Below are 12,522 nucleotides of genomic sequence, written 5' to 3'. Positions count from 1 at the left end.
AGATACAGTCATACCACACTGGCGGACGCCCAATCTCGCCCGATCTTGGAAGCTAAGCAGTGTAGGGCCCAACCAGTACCAAATGGGGAACCATCTGCGAAGATTGGGTACTGTACATATCGGCTGGCTTTAAAAAAATAATCTACGCAATGTTGACACACTGAGTATGTCCATCCCACACAGTAGACAATATGGTTAAAATACCCTCTAGTTAATTACGCACTAATGTATTATGCACTAATACAACACTTACTGTCACATTACGGACACAAATATTAACTCCTCTCCATAATTCACTCACTGCATTAGTATATAGCATCACAAGTATGATGGACTCCTCATATTTAATTTTGAGTCACTAGCATCGTCACTTATATTATATCCACTTTAATATACCTTAGTGAATTGATATCTAAGAAATTATTTATATCTACGTTTTTTATTCCAAAGAACCTGGTATTCCACCACCCATGTCTCCTTATTTATTATTCATACGATGGTTTTCTGGGCCAATAATTATCGGCATCAATAATACAAAGATTAATTAACATCTAAAATCTCTCCTTTTTCTCAAACACACCAGTATTATGCAAAGCCTATATTGCTTGCTTAGAAGTGAAAACACAGGCACTAATTCTTTGTTTATATCTTTTTAATATGTATGGTTCCCTTGGAGACTGCGGTTACTCCTATACAGAAAATATGTCTGCAGCCATAATGAACTCCATGAAAATGGCCGCCGCTATGAATGACAACCTCTTCCTCCAATAGAGTGAAGTGAGCAGCCGAGTGTAACCTGCGTGGGAAGTGGGGCACTTCATACTAGAAGTAAAGGACGGAAGTGGGGAAGACTCATAGCGCTCGTGACAGCTACCGATAACGGAAGTTCGGCCTGACGCGCATGCGCACACCGCCGGAGTGGACACCGGAAACGGGGCGGAAATGACGCAGGACGCGTCTCGGACACTTTTAGACCTTAAAACAGAATTCCAGCACTCGTTTTTTATAGAAAATTGTACCACAGGACATTATTTCTCTCCCCCTTAATATACTCATGTTTATATAGGGAATTGTATAGCACTCTGCCTATTAGATTTTTAACAGGAAGTGATGTCATAATTACCTGCGAACACATGACACCAGCTATAAATATCATCCTTGTTCATTTGCACCCTACCCCTTGATGAAGTCAGATGGACGAAACGCGTTGGGTGTACCTCTAAACTGACCCTCCATTTCAAAAAGATAAGCATTGTTTTTATCTTTTTAGAATTTTGATGCATTTTTTCTCTTTTAACTAAAAATTTTTTTTTTTAATTCTTGTATGCTTTATATCCGTTTTATGTTTTTTAAAATACCCTTGTTGTATTCTTTAATATCTCCTTATACTTGTAAACCTTTTTTTATCCCACCTATCTTTTTTATAAATTAAATTGAATTTTTTATAAATTAAATTGAATTTTATAATTTTATCCGAATGTATCCAGCCACTTCTTCATACCATATTTAAAAACCATTAGACACCGTTGGTCGCTGGCACTCCATCCCCCTATTTTTTACCTTTAAATTGTAGACAGTTTATCCCTGTCTAATCTTTTTGGAGGCTAGCTGACACCTTATACCTACAAAGGAGTGTCTACGGTGGGGTATATTTGTATAACCCTATATATAACCTGCTTACACAAACCTGTGGCGCCATACTACCACTATTCTCATCCTATCTTGATATATTTTGTAAGGCAGCCTGGTGAGTGTGTGTAGAGTTTTTTATATACACAAAATGTTCAGAGTGAATGAACGCACCACTAAACGCAACGAATGGTGCCAGAAAATATTTAATGAAGAAGCACAGACTATTGCTATACCCCCATCTGGTAATTTAGATGACCTATTTTGGGGAATGGAACGTTTACTAGCCAAAGAAATAAAAAATTGGTGGGACATAAAAGGACTGGAGCACTACATTGAAGTTGATAGAATACCGAGAGGATTGAGAATCCAGAAACAACCCACTCTTGGAAATACAGATCCTGAATTTACTAAAAAGTGGGATTCCATTCTACATACATGCTCCTTAAATCTAATGAAACTCTTGATAAGTGAAAGGAGAAAGAATGTGACCGCTCTAGAAAAAGACATAAAAGAAAAAGAAGCTGAACTAGAACTCCACAAGGATACTGAAGATTTTCGGATTAATGATAACGTTCTAACTAAGAAACTTGAACGCATAGAGGAGGATGTCATAAGAGGGAAGGAGAAGAAATTTCTCAGAGATAAAAGGGACTATGAACAAGGAACTATTAAGAATTGGAGCAGATTTAGCACACATGACAAACAACCAAAAACAGACCAAAGATACCAGTGGAAAGCAGCACCACAAAGAACAAGACCACCACGGAGAAATGATTCACCCAGAACACCCTACACTAGAACATCGAATAGATTCACTGCACTGAATCGCCTAAGATCAAGTGATGAACAGGATTTTTTAGATGTGAGACAAGGAGCAAGGCCCAAAGGTCCGGTAAAGAGCTCAATACACGTGGACGTCAAACATGCCTCCCCACTCAAAAGAAGATTCACAGACATAGAGGAAAACGGGGCGGCAGGAGGGAAAGAATTCAAGAGAAGAAACTTGTGAACAGTAACATTAAGGAAAAAGGAATCTTCAATTTATCAACACATGAACTGACAGATTCAGAACAATCTCTACTCAGTAAAGGATTATCCTTTGCACCTACAGAAGGACTTAATAAATTTGAAACATTTATAGACTTGAACAAATTTGTGCGAAAACTGACATTGAAAAGGCACTTCCTAAAAAAAGAAAACGCCATCATCGCTAACTACGAAGCAAGCTCAAAATCAGGACTCAAACCCAAGAGTAAGTACTATCCAGTGGAGTCCAAAGGGAGTAATATAAGTATATTTTACGACCTTGTGAAAAAAGACCTATGCGAAGCAGAACCCAGACCGATCACGAAGAAAAATCTCCATAATAGAGAGATAGAAGCAATGAAAAATCTCCAAAAGAATAGACACATTGTCATAAAACCGGCTGACAAAGGGGGGGGGTTGGTCATAATGGACCAAGACAAATATGTCCACGAAGCACACCGACTTCTAGGAGATAATCACTCCTATACAATCCTATCAGAAGATCCGAAGGATACTTTTATTGAGGAACTTAGATCACTTCTCTTACGGGGTCTGAGGAGTGATATCATTACAAAGGAGGAATTTTCCTTTTTAATGCAATCCAACCCCATAACCCCCATATTTTATTTTCTACCAAAAGTTCACAAAAGCATGATTGATCCACCTGGGAGACCTATCGTTGCAGGTATAGACTCTCTTACCTCTAATCTTTCTAAATATGTTGATGTCTTTTTGAATCCACACGTCAAAAAACTACAATCATTTCTCCTGGACACTACTATGGTACTAAACGAAATTAAGAACATTACATGGAAAGACTCTTATCTATGGGTCACCATCGATGTCCAGTCATTGTATACCAGTATAGAACACTCAAAAGGCATAGAAACAAGTCGAGAGTACCTGAACAAAGACAACTCCATTACAGAAGCACACAGGAATTTTATTTGTGAACTAATTCTCTTCATTTTAAGCCGGAATTATTTTAAATTTTTAGACAAATTTTATCTTCAAAAGTGTGGCACAGCGATGGGGACTATTTTCGCACCTAGCTTTGCTAATTTATTTATGGGACAATGGGAAGAGAAATATATGTATACAGCACAATCTTTCAAGGAGTCAGTCGTAATGTACAAAAGATACATTGACGACATAATCATCATCTGGGACGGAACTGCCGAGTCTTTTATGAATTTTTTTAAGATTTTACAGAGCAACGATTTTAACCTGTCTTTTACCTGCAATGTAAGTAAAGATTCCATTGAATTTCTGGACCTGGTTTTAAGAAGCGAAGAAGGGATGGTTATCACGAAGAACTTCATTAAAGAGGTTGACATGAATAGCTACCTCCATTACAAAAGTAGTCACTCGAAGAAATGGAAGAATAATATCCCCTACTCGCAGTTTCACAGGATCCGTAGGAACTGCAACAAGAATGAAGACTGCGAACAACAGCTAGCAACATACAGGAAAAGATTTGAAGAAAAGAAATATCCACCTACAATACTAGACGAGGCAATCACCAAAACCAGACTGCTCGAGAGGGACAGCCTACTGTCATACAAACAGAAAGAAAAGAATAACGAGAAACAAAATTCGGTCTCCTTTATAACCACTTATAGCACTCATGAACAAGACATTAGAACTTCATTGAAATCCCATTGGGACATCTTATTAATGGACCCGATCCTTAAGAATATTCTCCCTCCGCAACCAGAGCTCATATTTCGTAAATCAAAAAACTTGAAAGACATTCTTGCACCGAGCATGTTAAAAGAACTACCCCCAGATACCAACCACTGTTCCCTTCCGAAATGCATTGGAGCATATAAGTGTGGACATTGCAACATCTGCAAATTTCTGAATCCTAACAGAAGGACCTTCAGCAACATGGACAACACCCAGGAGTTCAAGATTAAGGAATTTATGAATTGCAATAGCACATCAGTTATATACCTGCTAGAATGCACCTGCCACAAAAAATATGTGGGAAAAACAAAAAGGATACTGAAGATCAGAATACAGGAGCATATACGCAGCATTAAAAATAAATTGGAGACACATCTAATTTACAGACACTTCAAACTTCATCATAATTCCAATCCAGAAGAACTCTCCTTCAAGGCGATAGAACATGTCACAAGCAACGAAAGAGGCGGCGACCTAGCCAAAAAACTATCCCAGAGGGAAATGTATTGGATTTTCCAATTGAAAACCACCCATCCCATGGGTTTTAATGAAGGCTACGAGATCGCACCGTTCCTGTGAAAAGAGATTCTTCTGGCGAATTATTCTGGTTTTTATTTTTTTATCCTTCACCTTACATGCACTTGGCACTTTATAATAGTTTATAATATGTCACAACAGCACTTACTAATTATATGTCAACATCCTGAATAAACAAGTATTGTATTGTGTTTATTGAGTCGCCATACCAAAAGATACAGTCATACCACACTGGCGGACGCCCAATCTCGCCCGATCTTGGAAGCTAAGCAGTGTAGGGCCCAACCAGTACCAAATGGGGAACCATCTGCGAAGATTGGGTACTGTACATATCGGCTGGCTTTAAAAAAATAATCTACGCAATGTTGACACACTGAGTATGTCCATCCCACACAGTAGACAATATGGTTAAAATACCCTCTAGTTAATTACGCACTAATGTATTATGCACTAATACAACACTTACTGTCACATTACGGACACAAATATTAACTCCTCTCCATAATTCACTCACTGCATTAGTATATAGCATCACAAGTATGATGGACTCCTCATATTTAATTTTGAGTCACTAGCATCGTCACTTATATTATATCCACTTTAATATACCTTAGTGAATTGATATCTAAGAAATTATTTATATCTACGTTTTTTATTCCAAAGAACCTGGTATTCCACCACCCATGTCTCCTTATTTATTATTCATACGATGGTTTTCTGGGCCAATAATTATCGGCATCAATAATACAAAGATTAATTAACATCTAAAATCTCTCCTTTTTCTCAAACACACCAGTATTATGCAAAGCCTATATTGCTTGCTTAGAAGTGAAAACACAGGCACTAATTCTTTGTTTATATCTTTTTAATATGTATGGTTCCCTTGGAGACTGCGGTTACTCCTATACAGAAAATATGTCTGCAGCCATAATGAACTCCATGAAAATGGCCGCCGCTATGAATGACAACCTCTTCCTCCAATAGAGTGAAGTGAGCAGCCGAGTGTAACCTGCGTGGGAAGTGGGGCACTTCATACTAGAAGTAAAGGACGGAAGTGGGGAAGACTCATAGCGCTCGTGACAGCTACCGATAACGGAAGTTCGGCCTGATGCGCATGCGCACACCGCCGGAGTGGACACCGGAAACGGGGCGGAAATGACGCAGGACGCGTCTCGGACACTTTTAGACCTTAAAACAGAATTCCAGCACTCGTTTTTTATAGAAAATTGTACCACAGGACATTATTTCTCTCCCCCTTAATATACTCATGTTTATATAGGGAATTGTATAGCACTCTGCCTATTAGATTTTTAACAGGAAGTGATGTCATAATTACCTGCGAACACATGACACCAGCTATAAATATCATCCTTGTTCATTTGCACCCTACCCCTTGATGAAGTCAGATGGACGAAACGCGTTGGGTGTACCTCTAAACTGACCCTCCATTTCAAAAAGATAAGCATTGTTTTTATCTTTTTAGAATTTTGATGCATTTTTTCTCTTTTAACTAAAAATTTTTTTTTTTAATTCTTGTATGCTTTATATCCGTTTTATGTTTTTTAAAATACCCTTGTTGTATTCTTTAATATCTCCTTATACTTGTAAACCTTTTTTTATCCCACCTATCTTTTTTATAAATTAAATTGAATTTTTTATAAATTAAATTGAATTTTATAATTTTATCCGAATGTATCCAGCCACTTCTTCATACCATATTTAAAAACCATTAGACACCGTTGGTCGCTGGCACTCCATCCCCCTATTTTTTACCTTTAAATTGTAGACAGTTTATCCCTGTCTAATCTTTTTGGAGGCTAGCTGACACCTTATACCTACAAAGGAGTGTCTACGGTGGGGTATATTTGTATAACCCTATATATAACCTGCTTACACAAACCTGTGGCGCCATACTACCACTATTCTCATCCTATCTTGATATATTTTGTAAGGCAGCCTGGTGAGTGTGTGTAGAGTTTTTTATATACACAAAATGTTCAGAGTGAATGAACGCACCACTAAACGCAACGAATGGTGCCAGAAAATATTTAATGAAGAAGCACAGACTATTGCTATACCCCCATCTGGTAATTTAGATGACCTATTTTGGGGAATGGAACGTTTACTAGCCAAAGAAATAAAAAATTGGTGGGACATAAAAGGACTGGAGCACTACATTGAAGTTGATAGAATACCGAGAGGATTGAGAATCCAGAAACAACCCACTCTTGGAAATACAGATCCTGAATTTACTAAAAAGTGGGATTCCATTCTACATACATGCTCCTTAAATCTAATGAAACTCTTGATAAGTGAAAGGAGAAAGAATGTGACCGCTCTAGAAAAAGACATAAAAGAAAAAGAAGCTGAACTAGAACTCCACAAGGATACTGAAGATTTTCGGATTAATGATAACGTTCTAACTAAGAAACTTGAACGCATAGAGGAGGATGTCATAAGAGGGAAGGAGAAGAAATTTCTCAGAGATAAAAGGGACTATGAACAAGGAACTATTAAGAATTGGAGCAGATTTAGCACACATGACAAACAACCAAAAACAGACCAAAGATACCAGTGGAAAGCAGCACCACAAAGAACAAGACCACCACGGAGAAATGATTCACCCAGAACACCCTACACTAGAACATCGAATAGATTCACTGCACTGAATCGCCTAAGATCAAGTGATGAACAGGATTTTTTAGATGTGAGACAAGGAGCAAGGCCCAAAGGTCCGGTAAAGAGCTCAATACACGAGGACGTCAAACATGCCTCCCCACTCAAAAGAAGATTCACAGACATAGAGGAAAACGGGGCGGCAGGAGGGAAAGAATTCAAGAGAAGAAACTTGTGAACAGTAACATTAAGGAAAAAGGAATCTTCAATTTATCAACACATGAACTGACAGATTCAGAACAATCTCTACTCAGTAAAGGATTATCCTTTGCACCTACAGAAGGACTTAATAAATTTGAAACATTTATAGACTTGAACAAATTTGTGCGAAAACTGACATTGAAAAGGCACTTCCTAAAAAAAGAAAACGCCATCATCGCTAACTACGAAGCAAGCTCAAAATCAGGACTCAAACCCAAGAGTAAGTACTATCCAGTGGAGTCCAAAGGGAGTAATATAAGTATATTTTACGACCTTGTGAAAAAAGACCTATGCGAAGCAGAACCCAGACCGATCACGAAGAAAAATCTCCATAATAGAGAGATAGAAGCAATGAAAAATCTCCAAAAGAATAGACACATTGTCATAAAACCGGCTGACAAAGGGGGGGGGGTTGGTCATAATGGACCGAGACAAATATGTCCACGAAGCACACCGACTTCTAGGAGATAATCACTCCTATACAATCCTATCAGAAGATCCGAAGGATACTTTTATTGAGGAACTTAGATCACTTCTCTTACGGGGTCTGAGGAGTGATATCATTACAAAGGAGGAATTTTCCTTTTTAATGCAATCCAACCCCATAACCCCCATATTTTATTTTCTACCAAAAGTTCACAAAAGCATGATTGATCCACCTGGGAGACCTATCGTTGCAGGTATAGACTCTCTTACCTCTAATCTTTCTAAATATGTTGATGTCTTTTTGAATCCACACGTCAAAAAACTACAATCATTTCTCCTGGACACTACTATGGTACTAAACGAAATTAAGAACATTACATGGAAAGACTCTTATCTATGGGTCACCATCGATGTCCAGTCATTGTATACCAGTATAGAACACTCAAAAGGCATAGAAACAAGTCGAGAGTACCTGAACAAAGACAACTCCATTACAGAAGCACACAGGAATTTTATTTGTGAACTAATTCTCTTCATTTTAAGCCGGAATTATTTTAAATTTTTAGACAAATTTTATCTTCAAAAGTGTGGCACAGCGATGGGGACTATTTTCGCACCTAGCTTTGCTAATTTATTTATGGGACAATGGGAAGAGAAATATATGTATACAGCACAATCTTTCAAGGAGTCAGTCGTAATGTACAAAAGATACATTGACGACATAATCATCATCTGGGACGGAACTGCCGAGTCTTTTATGAATTTTTTTAAGATTTTACAGAGCAACGATTTTAACCTGTCTTTTACCTGCAATGTAAGTAAAGATTCCATTGAATTTCTGGACCTGGTTTTAAGAAGCGAAGAAGGGATAGTTATCACGAAGAACTTCATTAAAGAGGTTGACATGAATAGCTACCTCCATTACAAAAGTAGTCACTCGAAGAAATGGAAGAATAATATCCCCTACTCGCAGTTTCACAGGATCCGTAGGAACTGCAACAAGAATGAAGACTGCGAACAACAGCTAGCAACATACAGGAAAAGATTTGAAGAAAAGAAATATCCACCTACAATACTAGACGAGGCAATCACCAAAACCAGACTGCTCGAGAGGGACAGCCTACTGTCATACAAACAGAAAGAAAAGAATAACGAGAAACAAAATTCGGTCTCCTTTATAACCACTTATAGCACTCATGAACAAGACATTAGAACTTCATTGAAATCCCATTGGGACATCTTATTAATGGACCCGATCCTTAAGAATATTCTCCCTCCGCAACCAGAGCTCATATTTCGTAAATCAAAAAACTTGAAAGACATTCTTGCACCGAGCATGTTAAAAGAACTACCCCCAGATACCAACCACTGTTCCCTTCCGAAATGCATTGGAGCATATAAGTGTGGACATTGCAACATCTGCAAATTTCTGAATCCTAACAGAAGGACCTTCAGCAACATGGACAACACCCAGGAGTTCAAGATTAAGGAATTTATGAATTGCAATAGCACATCAGTTATATACCTGCTAGAATGCACCTGCCACAAAAAATATGTGGGAAAAACAAAAAGGATACTGAAGATCAGAATACAGGAGCATATACGCAGCATTAAAAATAAATTGGAGACACATCTAATTTACAGACACTTCAAACTTCATCATAATTCCAATCCAGAAGAACTCTCCTTCAAGGCGATAGAACATGTCACAAGCAACGAAAGAGGCGGCGACCTAGCCAAAAAACTATCCCAGAGGGAAATGTATTGGATTTTCCAATTGAAAACCACCCATCCCATGGGTTTTAATGAAGGCTACGAGATCGCACCGTTCCTGTGAAAAGAGATTCTTCTGGCGAATTATTCTGGTTTTTATTTTTTTATCCTTCACCTTACATGCACTTGGCACTTTATAATAGTTTATAATATGTCACAACAGCACTTACTAATTATATGTCAACATCCTGAATAAACAAGTATTGTATTGTGTTTATTGAGTCGCCATACCAAAAGATACAGTCATACCACACTGGCGGACGCCCAATCTCGCCCGATCTTGGAAGCTAAGCAGTGTAGGGCCCAACCAGTACCAAATGGGGAACCATCTGCGAAGATTGGGTACTGTACATATCGGCTGGCTTTAAAAAAATAATCTACGCAATGTTGACACACTGAGTATGTCCATCCCACACAGTAGACAATATGGTTAAAATACCCTCTAGTTAATTACGCACTAATGTATTATGCACTAATACAACACTTACTGTCACATTACGGACACAAATATTAACTCCTCTCCATAATTCACTCACTGCATTAGTATATAGCATCACAAGTATGATGGACTCCTCATATTTAATTTTGAGTCACTAGCATCGTCACTTATATTATATCCACTTTAATATACCTTAGTGAATTGATATCTAAGAAATTATTTATATCTACGTTTTTTATTCCAAAGAACCTGGTATTCCACCACCCATGTCTCCTTATTTATTATTCATACGATGGTTTTCTGGGCCAATAATTATCGGCATCAATAATACAAAGATTAATTAACATCTAAAATCTCTCCTTTTTCTCAAACACACCAGTATTATGCAAAGCCTATATTGCTTGCTTAGAAGTGAAAACACAGGCACTAATTCTTTGTTTATATCTTTTTAATATGTATGGTTCCCTTGGAGACTGCGGTTACTCCTATACAGAAAATATGTCTGCAGCCATAATGAACTCCATGAAAATGGCCGCCGCTATGAATGACAACCTCTTCCTCCAATAGAGTGAAGTGAGCAGCCGAGTGTAACCTGCGTGGGAAGTGGGGCACTTCATACTAGAAGTAAAGGACGGAAGTGGGGAAGACTCATAGCGCTCGTGACAGCTACCGATAACGGAAGTTCGGCCTGACGCGCATGCGCACACCGCCGGAGTGGACACCGGAAACGGGGCGGAAATGACGCAGGACGCGTCTCGGACACTTTTAGACCTTAAAACAGAATTCCAGCACTCGTTTTTTATAGAAAATTGTACCACAGGACATTATTTCTCTCCCCCTTAATATACTCATGTTTATATAGGGAATTGTATAGCACTCTGCCTATTAGATTTTTAACAGGAAGTGATGTCATAATTACCTGCGAACACATGACACCAGCTATAAATATCATCCTTGTTCATTTGCACCCTACCCCTTGATGAAGTCAGATGGACGAAACGCGTTGGGTGTACCTCTAAACTGACCCTCCATTTCAAAAAGATAAGCATTGTTTTTATCTTTTTAGAATTTTGATGCATTTTTTCTCTTTTAACTAAAAATTTTTTTTTTTAATTCTTGTATGCTTTATATCCGTTTTATGTTTTTTAAAATACCCTTGTTGTATTCTTTAATATCTCCTTATACTTGTAAACCTTTTTTTATCCCACCTATCTTTTTTATAAATTAAATTGAATTTTTTATAAATTAAATTGAATTTTATAATTTTATCCGAATGTATCCAGCCACTTCTTCATACCATATTTAAAAACCATTAGACACCGTTGGTCGCTGGCACTCCATCCCCCTATTTTTTACCTTTAAATTGTAGACAGTTTATCCCTGTCTAATCTTTTTGGAGGCTAGCTGACACCTTATACCTACAAAGGAGTGTCTACGGTGGGGTATATTTGTATAACCCTATATATAACCTGCTTACACAAACCTGTGGCGCCATACTACCACTATTCTCATCCTATCTTGATATATTTTGTAAGGCAGCCTGGTGAGTGTGTGTAGAGTTTTTTATATACACAAAATGTTCAGAGTGAATGAACGCACCACTAAACGCAACGAATGGTGCCAGAAAATATTTAATGAAGAAGCACAGACTATTGCTATACCCCCATCTGGTAATTTAGATGACCTATTTTGGGGAATGGAACGTTTACTAGCCAAAGAAATAAAAAATTGGTGGGACATAAAAGGACTGGAGCACTACATTGAAGTTGATAGAATACCGAGAGGATTGAGAATCCAGAAACAACCCACTCTTGGAAATACAGATCCTGAATTTACTAAAAAGTGGGATTCCATTCTACATACATGCTCCTTAAATCTAATGAAACTCTTGATAAGTGAAAGGAGAAAGAATGTGACCGCTCTAGAAAAAGACATAAAAGAAAAAGAAGCTGAACTAGAACTCCACAAGGATACTGAAGATTTTCGGATTAATGATAACGTTCTAACTAAGAAACTTGAACGCATAGAGGAGGATGTCATAAGAGGGAAGGAGAAGAAATTTCTCAGAGATAAAAGGGACTATGAACAAGGAACTATTAAGAATTGGAGCAGATTTAGCACAC

At 37.9% G+C, this 12,522-nt stretch overlaps 3 pseudogenes; all 3 read left to right on the top strand.

Annotated features, from left to right (window-relative positions):
- On the top strand, positions 1-119 carry LOC134930662 (5S ribosomal RNA; annotated as a pseudogene).
- Positions 120-5,097: 4,978 nt separating this feature from the next.
- On the top strand, positions 5,098-5,216 carry LOC134930661 (5S ribosomal RNA; annotated as a pseudogene).
- A 4,979-nt stretch (positions 5,217-10,195) lies between these two features.
- On the top strand, positions 10,196-10,314 carry LOC134930660 (5S ribosomal RNA; annotated as a pseudogene).
- The last annotated feature ends 2,208 nt before the right edge of the window (positions 10,315-12,522 follow it).

This window comes from Pseudophryne corroboree, chromosome 5, assembly GCF_028390025.1.
Source record: "Pseudophryne corroboree isolate aPseCor3 chromosome 5, aPseCor3.hap2, whole genome shotgun sequence".
Classification (NCBI taxonomy): Eukaryota; Metazoa; Chordata; class Amphibia; order Anura; family Myobatrachidae; genus Pseudophryne; species Pseudophryne corroboree.
The sequence above is the reverse complement of the archived record's forward strand: the minus strand, read 5'-3'. Positions and strand labels throughout refer to the sequence as shown.